This window comes from Oncorhynchus mykiss, chromosome 27 (assembly GCF_057628025.1).
Source record: "Oncorhynchus mykiss isolate SJ-2025 chromosome 27, ASM5762802v1, whole genome shotgun sequence".
NCBI lineage: Eukaryota > Metazoa > Chordata > Actinopteri > Salmoniformes > Salmonidae > Oncorhynchus > Oncorhynchus mykiss.
In genome coordinates this window covers 48,470,368-48,482,500 of record NC_143048.1, presented here as the reverse complement: position 1 = coordinate 48,482,500, position 12,133 = coordinate 48,470,368, and positions in this window count along the sequence as shown.

Genomic DNA, 12,133 nt, shown 5'->3' with positions numbered 1-12,133 from the left:
ACAACATGGTAGCAACACAACATGACAACAACATGGTAGCAACACAACATGACAACAACATGGTAGCAACACAACATGACAAGAGAGAAACTACAACACTACATAAAGAGACCTAAGACAGCAGCACAACATGACAACAACATGGTAGCAACACAACATGACAACAACATGGTAGCAACACAACATGACAACAACATGGTAGCAACACAACATGACAACAACATGGTAGCAACACAACATGGCAGCAGGGCAACATGGTAGCAGCACAAAATATGTTACAAACAGTATTGGGCACAGACAACAGCACAAAGGGCAAGAAGGTAGAGACAACAACACATCACACAAAGCAGCCACAACTGTCAGTAAGAGTGTCCATGATTGAGCCTTTTTAACCTTCTGAGAACATAAGTGAACATTTAGCCTCTTCTGAGAATGTACATTTTTAGGTTGCAGGGAGGTTCTGAGAACGTTGTACTATGGTCCCAGGGATATTCTGAGAATGTTTTACTCTGGTCCCAGGGAGGTTCTGAGAATGTTTTACTCTGGTCCCAGGGAGGTTCTGAGAATGTTTTACTCTGGTCCCAGGGAGGTTCTGAGATTGTTTTACTCTGGTCCCAGGGAGGTTCTGAGAATGTTTTACTCTGGTCCCAGGGAGGTTCTGAGAATGTTTTACTCTGGTCCCAGGGAGGTTCTGAGAATGTTTTACTCTGGTCCCAGGGAGGTTCTGAGAACGTTGTACTATGGTCCCAGGGATGTTCTGAGAATGTTTTACTCTGGTCCCAGGGAGGTTCTGAGAATGTTTTACTCTGGTCCCAGGGAGGTTCTGAGAACGTTGTACTATGGTCCCAGGGAGGTTCTGAGATTGTTTTACTCTGGTCCCAGGGAGGTTCTGAGAATGTTTTACTCTGGTCCCAGGGAGGTTCTGAGAATGTTTTACTCTGGTCCCAGGGAGGTTCTGAGAATGTTTTACTCTGGTCCCAGGGAGGTTCTGAGAACGTTTTACTCTGGTCCCAGGGAGGTTCTGAGAATGTTTTACTCTGGTCCCAGGGAGGTTCTGAGAATGTTTTACTATGGTTCCAGGGAGGTTCTGAGAATGTTTTACTCTGGTTCCAGGGAGGTTCTGAGAATGTTTTACTATGGTTCCAGGGAGGTTCTGAGAATGTTTTACTCTGGTTCCAGGGAGGTTCTGAGAATGTTTTACTATGGTTCCAGGGAGGTTCTGAGAATGTTTTACTCTGGTCCCAGGGAGGTTCTGAGAATGTTTTACTCTGGTTCCAGGGAGGTTCTGAGAATGTTTTACTATGGTTCCAGGGAGGTTCTGAGAATGTTTTACTATGGTCCCAGGGAGGTTCTGAGAATGTTTTACTATGGTTCCAGGGAGGTTCTGAGAATGTTTTACTCTGGTTCCAGGGAGGTTCTGAGAATGTTTTACTATGGTCCCAGGGAGGTTCTGAGAATGTTTTACTCTGGTTCCAGGGAGGTTCTGAGAATGTTTTACTATGGTCCCAGGGAGGTTCTGAGAATGTTTTACCATGGTTCCAGGGAGGTTCTGAGAATGTTTTACTATGGTCCCAGGGAGGTTCTGAGAATGTTTTACTGTGGTCCCAGGGATGTTCTCAGAATGTTGTACTATGGTTCCTGAAAGTTTTGAAAGTTTTGAGAATTAAAATTATAGGTTATTTGAAGGGTAATTATTTAACGTTCTGAGAACATGTTTCAATAAGTATTTTAACAACACTGCTAGCTTAGTTTGGGTTAACTGTTTTGAACTCCAAGCACAGATAGGATAGATGGAAATGATTTTACTCAGGCATTAATCATGCAAACACAGATATATTTTTTTATTGACACAGCATCAGTGAGATTCAAACCTATGATTTTCTGTTTTCTATCCATGGAATTTGTCCACTGCGCCACCAGGATGGAGCTATTATTCAACTCGTACAAAACTGTTCATTTTATTCTATTCAAACAGACCACATTTCAAAGGAAACAAGCACTCGTTAAGATCAGTTGTGGCTATTTAGTGGGGGTGGCCAACACACCTGAACACACTTATCAAAATAGAGAACAGAGAGAGTTACGTTGAAGGTTTTCTTAACGTTCTCTGAACTATTTGAGAACATGACATTAAATAAAGCCGTGAGGAAACCTGTAGGAAACGTTACGCTGAAGTACTGAAATTCCAAAACAGAAGAATGTTGTTTTAATAATGTTTGCACCATGTTTTGTGTTGGTACCATCTTGTACTGCTACCATGTTGTTGTCATGCTGTGTTGTTATTTGTTGCTACCATGCTGTGTTGCTACCTTTCTGTGTTGCTACCATGTTGTGTTGCTACCATGTTGTGTTGCTACCTTGCTGTATTGCTTCCATGCTGTGTTGTCATGTGTTGCTGCCCTGCTATGTTGTTGTCACGTTGTGTTGCTACCATGCTGTGTTGCTACCTTGCTGTGTTGCTACCATGCTGTGTTGCTACCTTGCTGTGATGCTACCATGTTGTTGTCATGCTGTGTTGTTATGTGTTGCTGCCCTGCTATGTTGTTGTCACGTTGTGTTGCTACCATGCTGTGTTGCTAGCTTGCTGTGTTGCTACCATGCTGTGTTGCTACCTTGCTGTGTTGCTACCATGTTGTGTTGCTACCATGTTGTGTTGCTACCTTGCTGTGGTGCTACCATGCTGTGTTGTCATGTGTTGCTACCATGCTGTGTTGTCATGTGTTGCTACCATGCTGTGTTGCTACCTTGCTGTGTTGCTACCATGTTGTGTTGCTACCATGTTGTGTTGCTACCTTGCTGTGGTGCTACCATGCTGTGTTGTCATGTGTTGCTACCATGCTGTGTTGTCAAGTGTTGCTGCCTTGCTATGTTGTTGTCTTAGGTCTCTCTTTATGTAACGTTGTTTTGTCTCTCTTGTCATGATGTGTGTTTTGTCCTATATTTATACTTTATTTATTTATTTTTAATCCCCCGTCCCCGCAGGAGTCCTTTTGCCTTTTAGTTGGCCGTCATTGTAAATAAGAATTTGTTCTGTCTTTTGTTAACTGTCTTTCCTCGTTAAATAAAAGGTTAATGAAAAAATGAAAAAAAATAATAACGTGCTTGGAACAAGAACAAGACTTTAAATAGAACGACGATGAAACCAGTAAGAAACTTTATGCTGAAGCACTTCAATTCCCACAGAAGAAAGTTGTTTTCTTAACATTCGCTGAACTATTTGATAACATTCCTAACGTCAAGCCAGTTGGCCAACATTTTATTTAAATATTTATTTAACTAGGCAAGTTAGTTAAGAACAAATTCTTATTTTCAATGACAGCCTTCATTAGCGAGTTAACTGCCTGTTCAGGGGCAGAACGACAGCATGGGGATTTGAACTTGCAACCTTTTGGTTACTAGTCCAACGCTACCCTGCCGCCCCCATAAATATACCATGGTTTAATGTTTAGGACAACGTTCAGTTAAAATAATGAAATACCAAGAAAATAAAATTTGGTTTTTTTTCGTCAAATTCCTTAAGCGTGCTGAGAATGTTCCTACGGTGGAGAAATGACAAGATTGTTATAAGGCCATTATTGCATCAAATGGTTGTTTTATTGCAACAGAATAAGGGGTTGTTAGAACGCTCTTCTGTGTGTGTTCTACTGAGGATGGGCCTCTGGGAGATTTACGTTGTCTTTGGGTGATACCGCATTCCAGAGCATGAGTTAATGTTTCTGTTCTATAAGGTACCAGGGAGAGATGACCCCAGGGCCCATCCCTGGTCTCCACACAGTGAGATGTTGTCTGCTGTGAATTATAAGTATCTTTCATACTAACCTTAACCTTGTGATCCATTAAATACATCTGTTGTTTGTCATGTAGCCTGAAGGTTGGTGTATCGTGGCTATAAAACACCTTTGTACTTTTGTCTCGGGGCTCTCAACGAATCATCTGAGGGTGATTCGTCGACCAGTCGTCATTAATGTAGAGCACTCAATCGATTCACTTTGTGTGTGTGTGTGTGTTGTATTGACCTGCTCCCTTATTAATAAGTGAATAAAGATTTAGTTTAAGTATAACTCTGACGTGTGTGATATGTTTGTCTCTCCTCATCTGATAGTAAAGAAATTAACCAACACACACCCATTCTGCACCATGCCCAGAAAGTTGTGGGAAGGTTGTGTGCAAAATAACCATAGAACATCCACGCTCTAAGAAACATATGGTTCTTAGAACGTTATCTGTTAGCTGGGATAAGTGTTAACGTGCCAGAGGTGGCTTTGGTGGTCTGTGAACCACGCAGAACATCCACTCAGAAACATATGGTTCTTAGAACGTTATGTGTTAGCTGGGATAAGTGTTAACAGGCCAGAGGTGGCTTTGGTGTCTGTGAACCACGCAGAACATCCACTCAGAAACATGTGGTTCTTAGAACGTTATCTGTTAGCTGGGATAGGTGTTAACGGGCCAGAGGTGGCTTTGTTGGTCTGTGAACCACGCTTGTGTGATGAGTTACCTTTCATGAGAAGTGGAGACTTGCGTTAGCTTCCTGAGCCAGTTTTCTTGGCCCTAGGCTTTAGCTCAATGGGCTAAAACATAGATGTAAGTCTTGCATTTCCAGTGATAGTTATTCTTGCTGAGAATGCAAGTCCTTTAGTTCTTTAATGGATTGGGGATTTGTGCATTCATAAAGTGGTTTTTACTATGGTAATTACATACTAAATTGCTGCTGGAATATGGGAAGGTTTTTATTAGCAATTTTGTTGCTGTCGCAGCCGATTAGGACTGTTGTACTGATCAAAACATAACTGATTAGGACTGATAAACCTATCAAAACACAATTGATTAGGATTGATAAACCTATCAAAACGCAACTGATTAGGACTGGTGTACAGTGCCTTCAGAAAGTATTCACGCCCATGAACTTTTTCCATATTTTGTTGTGCTAAAGCCTGAATATAAAATGGATTCAATTGAGATTTGTTGTCACTGGCCTATAGACAATACCCCATTGTGTCAAAGTGGAATTATGTTTTAGAAATCTTGACAAATTAATTAAAAATTAAAAACTGAAATGAGTCCATAAGTATTCAACCTCTTTGTTATGAGACTAAATAAGTTAAAGTGTAAATATTTGCTTAACAAGTCACACGATAACTTGCATGGAATCACTCTGTGTGTCAGCCAGCATATGCGATACTAGTGTAGAAGTCAGGTGCAGGAGAGCAGAGAGTTGTGATGAGGACACAACGCACACTTTATTCGGCAGAAGCAAACAACAGACGGACGCAACAGTGTCCAACAAACCTCCAGCCAAAGGCAATAGTGCAAAGCGCGACAAAGACGCAAATAAGTAAAAAATGTTTAACAATTAAACTCCGGGTTGAAACATAGTACCCGGGGGAAAAACTAGCTTGACGCGTCAATACAAAACACGTAACAAAACAATCCCACACAAAGACATGGGGGGAACAGAGGAACAAGACAAAACAAATGGATACATGAAAAATGGAGCGGCGATGGCTAGAAAGCCGGTGACGTCGACCGTCGAACGCCGACCGAACAAGGAGGGGAGCCGACTCACACTGTGTGCCATAATAGTGTTTAACCAGAGTCGAGCAGTGAATTTCAAACACAGATTCAACACAAGGTTTTCCAATGCCTCGCAAAGAAGGGCACCTATTGGTAGATGGGTAGAAATAAAAAAGCAGATATTGAATATCCCTTTGAGCATGGTGAAGTTAATAATTACACTTTGGATGGTGTATCAGTAAAACCAGTCACTACAAAGATACAGGCGTCCTAACTCAGTTGCCAGAGAAGAAGGAAACCACTAAGGGATTTCACCATGAGGCCAATGGTGACTTTAAAACAATAACAGAGTTTAATGGCTGTGATTGGAGAAAACTGAGGATGGATCAACAACATTGTAGTTACTCCACATTACTAACCTAAATGACAGAGTGAAGAGAAGGAAGACTGTATTCCAAAACATGCATCCTGTTCGCAGCAAGGAACTAAAGTAAACGTGCAAGAAATGTGGCAATTCAGTTATTGCCCTGGAAAGTGTTCTGTTTGGGGCAAATCCAATACAACACATTGTGGTGGCTGCATCATGTTATGGGTATGCTTGTAATTGATAAGGATTGGGGAGTTTCTCAGGATAAAAAAAAATGTAATAAACCTAAGCACAGGCAAAATCCTAGATGAAAACCTGTTTCAGTCTGCTTTCCACCAGACACTGGGAGATTAATTCACCTTTCAGCAGGACAATAACTTAAAACACAAGGCCAAACATACACTGCAGTTGTTTACCAAGAAGACAGTGAATGTTCCTGAGTGGCCGAGTTACAGTTTTGACTGAAATCTGCTTCAAAATCTATGGCAAGCTCTGAAAATGGTTGTCTAGCAATGATCAACAACCAACTTAACAGAGCTTGAAGAATTTAGAAAATAATCAATGGGCAAATGCTGTACAATCCAGGTGTGAAAAGCTCTTAGATATTTACCCAGAAAGACTCACAGCTGTAATCACTGGCAAAGGTGCTTCTACAAAGTATTGCCTCAGGGGTGTGAATAATTATGTAAATTAGATATTTCTATATTTTATTTTCAATAAATGTGTAAAAATGTCTAAAAACATGTTTTCACTTTGTCATTGTAGGGTGTGGTGTGTAGATGGGGTGAGAAGAACATATATTTAATCCATTTTGAATTCAGGCTGTAACACAACAACATGTGGAATAGGTCAAGGGGTGTAGTTTCATATCAAAACACAGCTGATTAGGACTGATAAACATATCAAAACACAGCTGATTAGGACTGATAAACATATCAAAACACAGCTGATAAACCTATCAAAACACAGCTGATTAGGACTGATAAACATATCAAAACACAGCTGATTAGGACTGATAAACATATCAAAACACAGCTGATTAGGACTGATAAACATATCAAAACACAGCTGATTAGGACTGATAAACATATCAAAACACAGCTGATTAGGACTGATAAACATATCAAAACACAGCTGATTAGGACTGATAAACATATCAAAACACAACTGATTAGGACTGATAAACCTATCAAAACACAGCTGATTAGGACTGATAAACATATCAAAACACAGCTGATTAGGACTGATGAACCTATCAAAACACAGCTGATTAGGACTGATGAACCTATCAAAACACAGCTGATTAGGACTGATAAACCTATCAAAACACAGCTGATTAGGACTGATAAACCTATCAAAACACAACTGATTAGGACTGATAAACCTATCAAAACACAACTGATTAGGACTGATGAACCGATCAAAACATAGCTGATTAGGACTGATAAACCTATCAAAACACAGCTGATTAGGACCGATGAACCTATCAAAACAGATGTGTAGGTTGTGAGTGTTCAGGGTTAAAGGTTATCTCAGTGACGTGTGGTACGTCTACTTCGATAGTGACTTGCTTTCCTACCTCGTCTCAGAGAATTTTGCATTAGTCTGTACGTAAATCCGAGAACCTCCATTTAGTGTGATATGTTACATTGGTATGCATTTGTGGATCACCGATATTGTATGATAGGTAAACGATTTGCAATTCGTATTATATGTTACGAATTTGCAAAAACAAACAATATGTAAAAAATTGGTAAAACCGTATGATATGTCACTGATTCTAGATTAGGTGGTTAGGTGGCTAACGTTAGCTATCTGGCTAAAATTAGCTAGGTTAGGGGTTAGGGTTAAGGTTAGGGTTAGGTGGCTAACGTTAGCTATCTGGCTAAAATTAGCTAGGTTAGGGGTTAGGGTTAAGGTTAGGGTTAGGTGGCTAACGTTAGCTATCTGGCTAAAATTAGCTAGGTTAGGGGTTAGGGTTAAGGTTAGGGTTAGGTGGCTAACGTTAGCTATCTGGCTAAAATTAGCTAGGTTAGGGGTTAGGGTTAAGGTTAGGGTTAGGTGGCTAACGTTAGCTATCTGGCTAAAATTAGCTAGGTTAGGGGTTAGGGTTAAGGTTAGGGTTAGGTGGCTAACGTTAGTTATCTGGCTAAAATTAGCTAGGTTAGGGGTTAGGGTTAAGGTTAGGGTTAGGTGGCTAACGTTAGCTATCTGGCTAAAATTAGCTAGGTTAGGGGTTAGGGTTAAGGTTAGGGTTAGGTGGCTAACGTTAGCTATCTGGCTAAAATTAGCTAGGTTAGGGGTTAGGGTTAAGGTTAGGGTTAGGTGGCTAACGTTAGCTATCTGGCTAAAATTAGCTAGGTTAGGGGTTAGGGTTAAGGTTAGGGTTAGGTGGCTAACGTTAGCTATCTGGCTAAAATTAGCTAGGTTAGGGGTTAGGGTTAAGGTTAGGGTTATGTTTAGGTTTAAGTTTTTTTTTCGCCTTTATTTAACCAGGTAGGCTAGTTTTGAGAACAAGTTCTCATTTACAACTGCGACCTGGCCAAGATAAAGCAAAGCAGTTCGACACATACAACAACAGAGTTACACATGGAATAAACAAACATACAATCAACAATACAGTAGAAAAATCTATAAACAGGTTGTGCAAATGAGGTGAGATAAGAGAGGTAAGGCAATAAATAGGCCATGGTGGCGAGGTTATTACAATATAGCAATTAAACACTGGAATCGTAAGATGTGCAGAAGATGTTTGTGCAAGTAGAGATGCTGGCGTGGCGTGCAAATGAGCAAGATATATAAATAATTACAGTATGGGGATGAGGTAGTTGGATGGTTAAAGGATTAAAGTTAGGGTTAGTAGTTGCAAAGTAGCTGAAAGGTTGCTAATTAGCAAATATTATAAGTTGTCTGTGATGAGATTCGAACTCGAATCCTTTGGGTTGCTAGACGTTAACTTTAATACACCAACCCATCCATCCTACTTTAGATTTTACCTTAAGTAACCATCTGTCTTATGTAACCATACCAAATGTAACATATACTAATTGGAGTGTCTTGGATTTACGTTTACTATGTTACATCTAGTCTATGAGATCAGGCTGTGTTTTCAGGTTGTGAGTGTTCAGGGTTAAAGGTCATCTCTCTGAAGTATGAGTATGTCTACATCGACAGTGACTTGTTTTCCATTTCATGATATGCCTGCATTATTATAAATAACTTTTTTGTTTTGTTTTAACATTTCAAAAATAAAAATAAGATGGAAATATGTTAAACTTGTCTAAAGAATATAAAGATATTCCTTCCTTGGATTGTTGTTCAGTGTTTTTTTTTTACAAACTTTAGTTGAAAATAATCACTTTATAAGGTAACTTTTGTTCATTCCATCCCCCACACACCTAGCTCCAGTATAGTTATTATTGTTCACTAGAGACCTGGCTCCAGTATAGTTATTATTGTTCACTAGAGACCTAGCTCATACCTAGTCAAGTTCCTTACTGACTGGTTTCATTTGATTCAGACGGCCGGAGAAAACAATGCATCAAGCAGTCTAGATATGCAGACACGACTGTGTAGTTGTTTTTCTGGTGTAAATGACCACTGTCTTTGTTTTTGTTCCAAATGGCAACCTACTCACTCTGTAGTCCACTACTTCTAGTCAAAATTAGAGCACTCTATATAAGTAATAAGGTGCCATTTACGACACATCCTTGGTTTCTACCGTCTGGTTATCATCAATGTTTGTAATTGTCTGAAAAGGGCCATAAGTCTTATTCTTTACAATAGAAACCTCCAAACTGTATGGAGTTGTAGGCCTAGTCTTCAATGGGAATCATTTATTTCATTGTCTCCACCAGTGGGCTTAGAGAAATTATTGTTCTGTGTATAAATAGCCATTGTAACTCCTGTTACAGGCGTTGGGATGATAAATTCAGACTTCTATTTACAATGCTGTGTCCCAAATAGCACCCTATTCCCTACGCAGTGCACTACTTTTGACCAGAGAACCTATGAGCCCTGGTCAAAAGTAACGCACTATATAGGGAATAGGGTGCTATTTTGGACAGAGGCAATAACTGCTTTAACCTAATTGCAAAATAGACTGTTATAATAACCATCTGAACGAAATAGCCTTTACTTCACTGTGAGAGAAACACTTAAAATGTGTCACAATCAAAGGATCAACAACGTCTTGGCACCAGAAAGCGGTGCTTCCTCTAACAGCCAGCAGCGACCACAATATGGCAGCCCAGATAAATAATGAATGTTTATTGTGAAGCTGCTTTCAAATGACTATGATTGAAGTCTTTCATTTTAAATTTGATTGTCTCAACTCACTGCGCCAGCGTCAGGTAACGCATCATCAGAGTGATCCAGTCCGTTCCGTTCACAAACCATTCTATATCCCAGAATCCTTCAGCTGGATGTCTCGGACGTATATCTTCTTGACGAGCTGAAACTGAGAATGTGTTCCAAATTGCACCCTAATCTCTGCAGTATGTAGTGCAGATGGATGGATGGTGGATGGATGTCATGAGTAATATACATATTTGTTATTAACGGTTCTCAACCTGAATCATATTTGTTATTAACGGTTCTCAACCTGAATCATATTTGTTATTAACGGTTCTCAACCTGAATCATATTTGTTATTAGCGGTTCTCAACCTGAATCATATTTGTTATTAACGGTTCTCAACCTGAATCATATTTGTTATTAACGGTTCTCAACCTGAATCATATTTGTTATTAACGGTTCTCAACCTGAATCATATTTGTTATTAACGGTTCTCAACCTGAATCATATTTGTTATTAACGGTTCTCAACCTGAATCATATTTGTTATTAACGGTTCTCAACCTGAATCATATTTGTTATTAACGGTTCTCAACCTGAATCATATCTGTTATTAACGGTTCTCAACCTGAATCATATTTGTTATTAACGGTTCTCAACCTGAATCATATTTGTTATTAACGGTTCTCAACCTGAATCATATTTGTTATTAACGGTTCTCAACCTGAATCATATGTTATTAACGGTTCTCAACCTGAATCATATTTGTTATTAACGGTTCTCAACCTGAATTATATTTGTTATTAGCGGTTCTCAACCTGAATCATATTTGTTATTAACGGTTCTCAACCTGAATCATATTTGTTATTAGTGGTTCTCAAAGCTTCTGAAGCTAAGCAGGGTTGGTTCTGGTCAGTTCCTGGATGGGAGACCAGATACTGCTGGAAGTGGTGTTGGAGGGCCAGTAGGAGGCACTCTTTCCTCTGGTCTAAAAAAATATCCCAATTCCCCAGGGCAGTGACACTGCGGCTGGGATGTTAAACGAGTCTCCTGACTCTGAGGTCATTAAAGATCCTATGACACTTATTGTAAGAGTAGAGGTGTTAGCCCTGATGTCCTGGCTAAATTCCCAATCTGGTCACCTAATCATCCCCAGTTTACAATTGGCTCATTCATCCCCCTCCTCTCCCCTCCCCTGTAACTATTCCCCAGTTCGTTGCTGCAAATGAGAACGTGTTCTCAGTCAACTTACCTGGTGAAATAACGGATAAATAATACAACATTCGTTGTTAGCGGTTCTCAACCTGAATTGTATATATTGACATTTTTTGCCTTTTCAAATGAAGGCAGAAGAGTCCATAATTTTATTCAGTAAAATGTAATTTAGACATATACATCACAGACATCGTTCTTTCTAACAATGTTCTAGATGTCACGGTTTTCTTCCATCGAAGGAGAGGAGGACCAAAATGCAGCGTGGTTAGAGTTCATGGTTTTTAAATAAGAGAAACTCAACATGAATACAATTACAAAAACAACAACCGTGGCGAAACAGACCCATCTGGTGCAGAGAACACAAAGACAGGAAACAGACCCATCTGGTGCAGAGAACACAAAGACAGGAAACAGACCCATCTGGTGCAGAGAACACAAAGACAGGAAACAGACCCATCTGGTGCAGAGAACACAAAGACAGGAAACAGACCCATCTGGTGCAGAGAACACAAAGACAGGAAACAGACCCATCTGGTGCAGAGAACACAAAGACAGGAAACAGACCCATCTGGTGCAGAGAACACAAAGACAGGAAACAGACCCATCTGGTGCAGAGAACACAAAGACAGGAAACAGACCCATCTGGTGCAGAGAACACAAAGACAGGAAACAGACCCATCTGGTGCAGAGAACACAAAGACAGGAAACAGACCCATCTGGTGCAGAGAACACAAAGACAGGA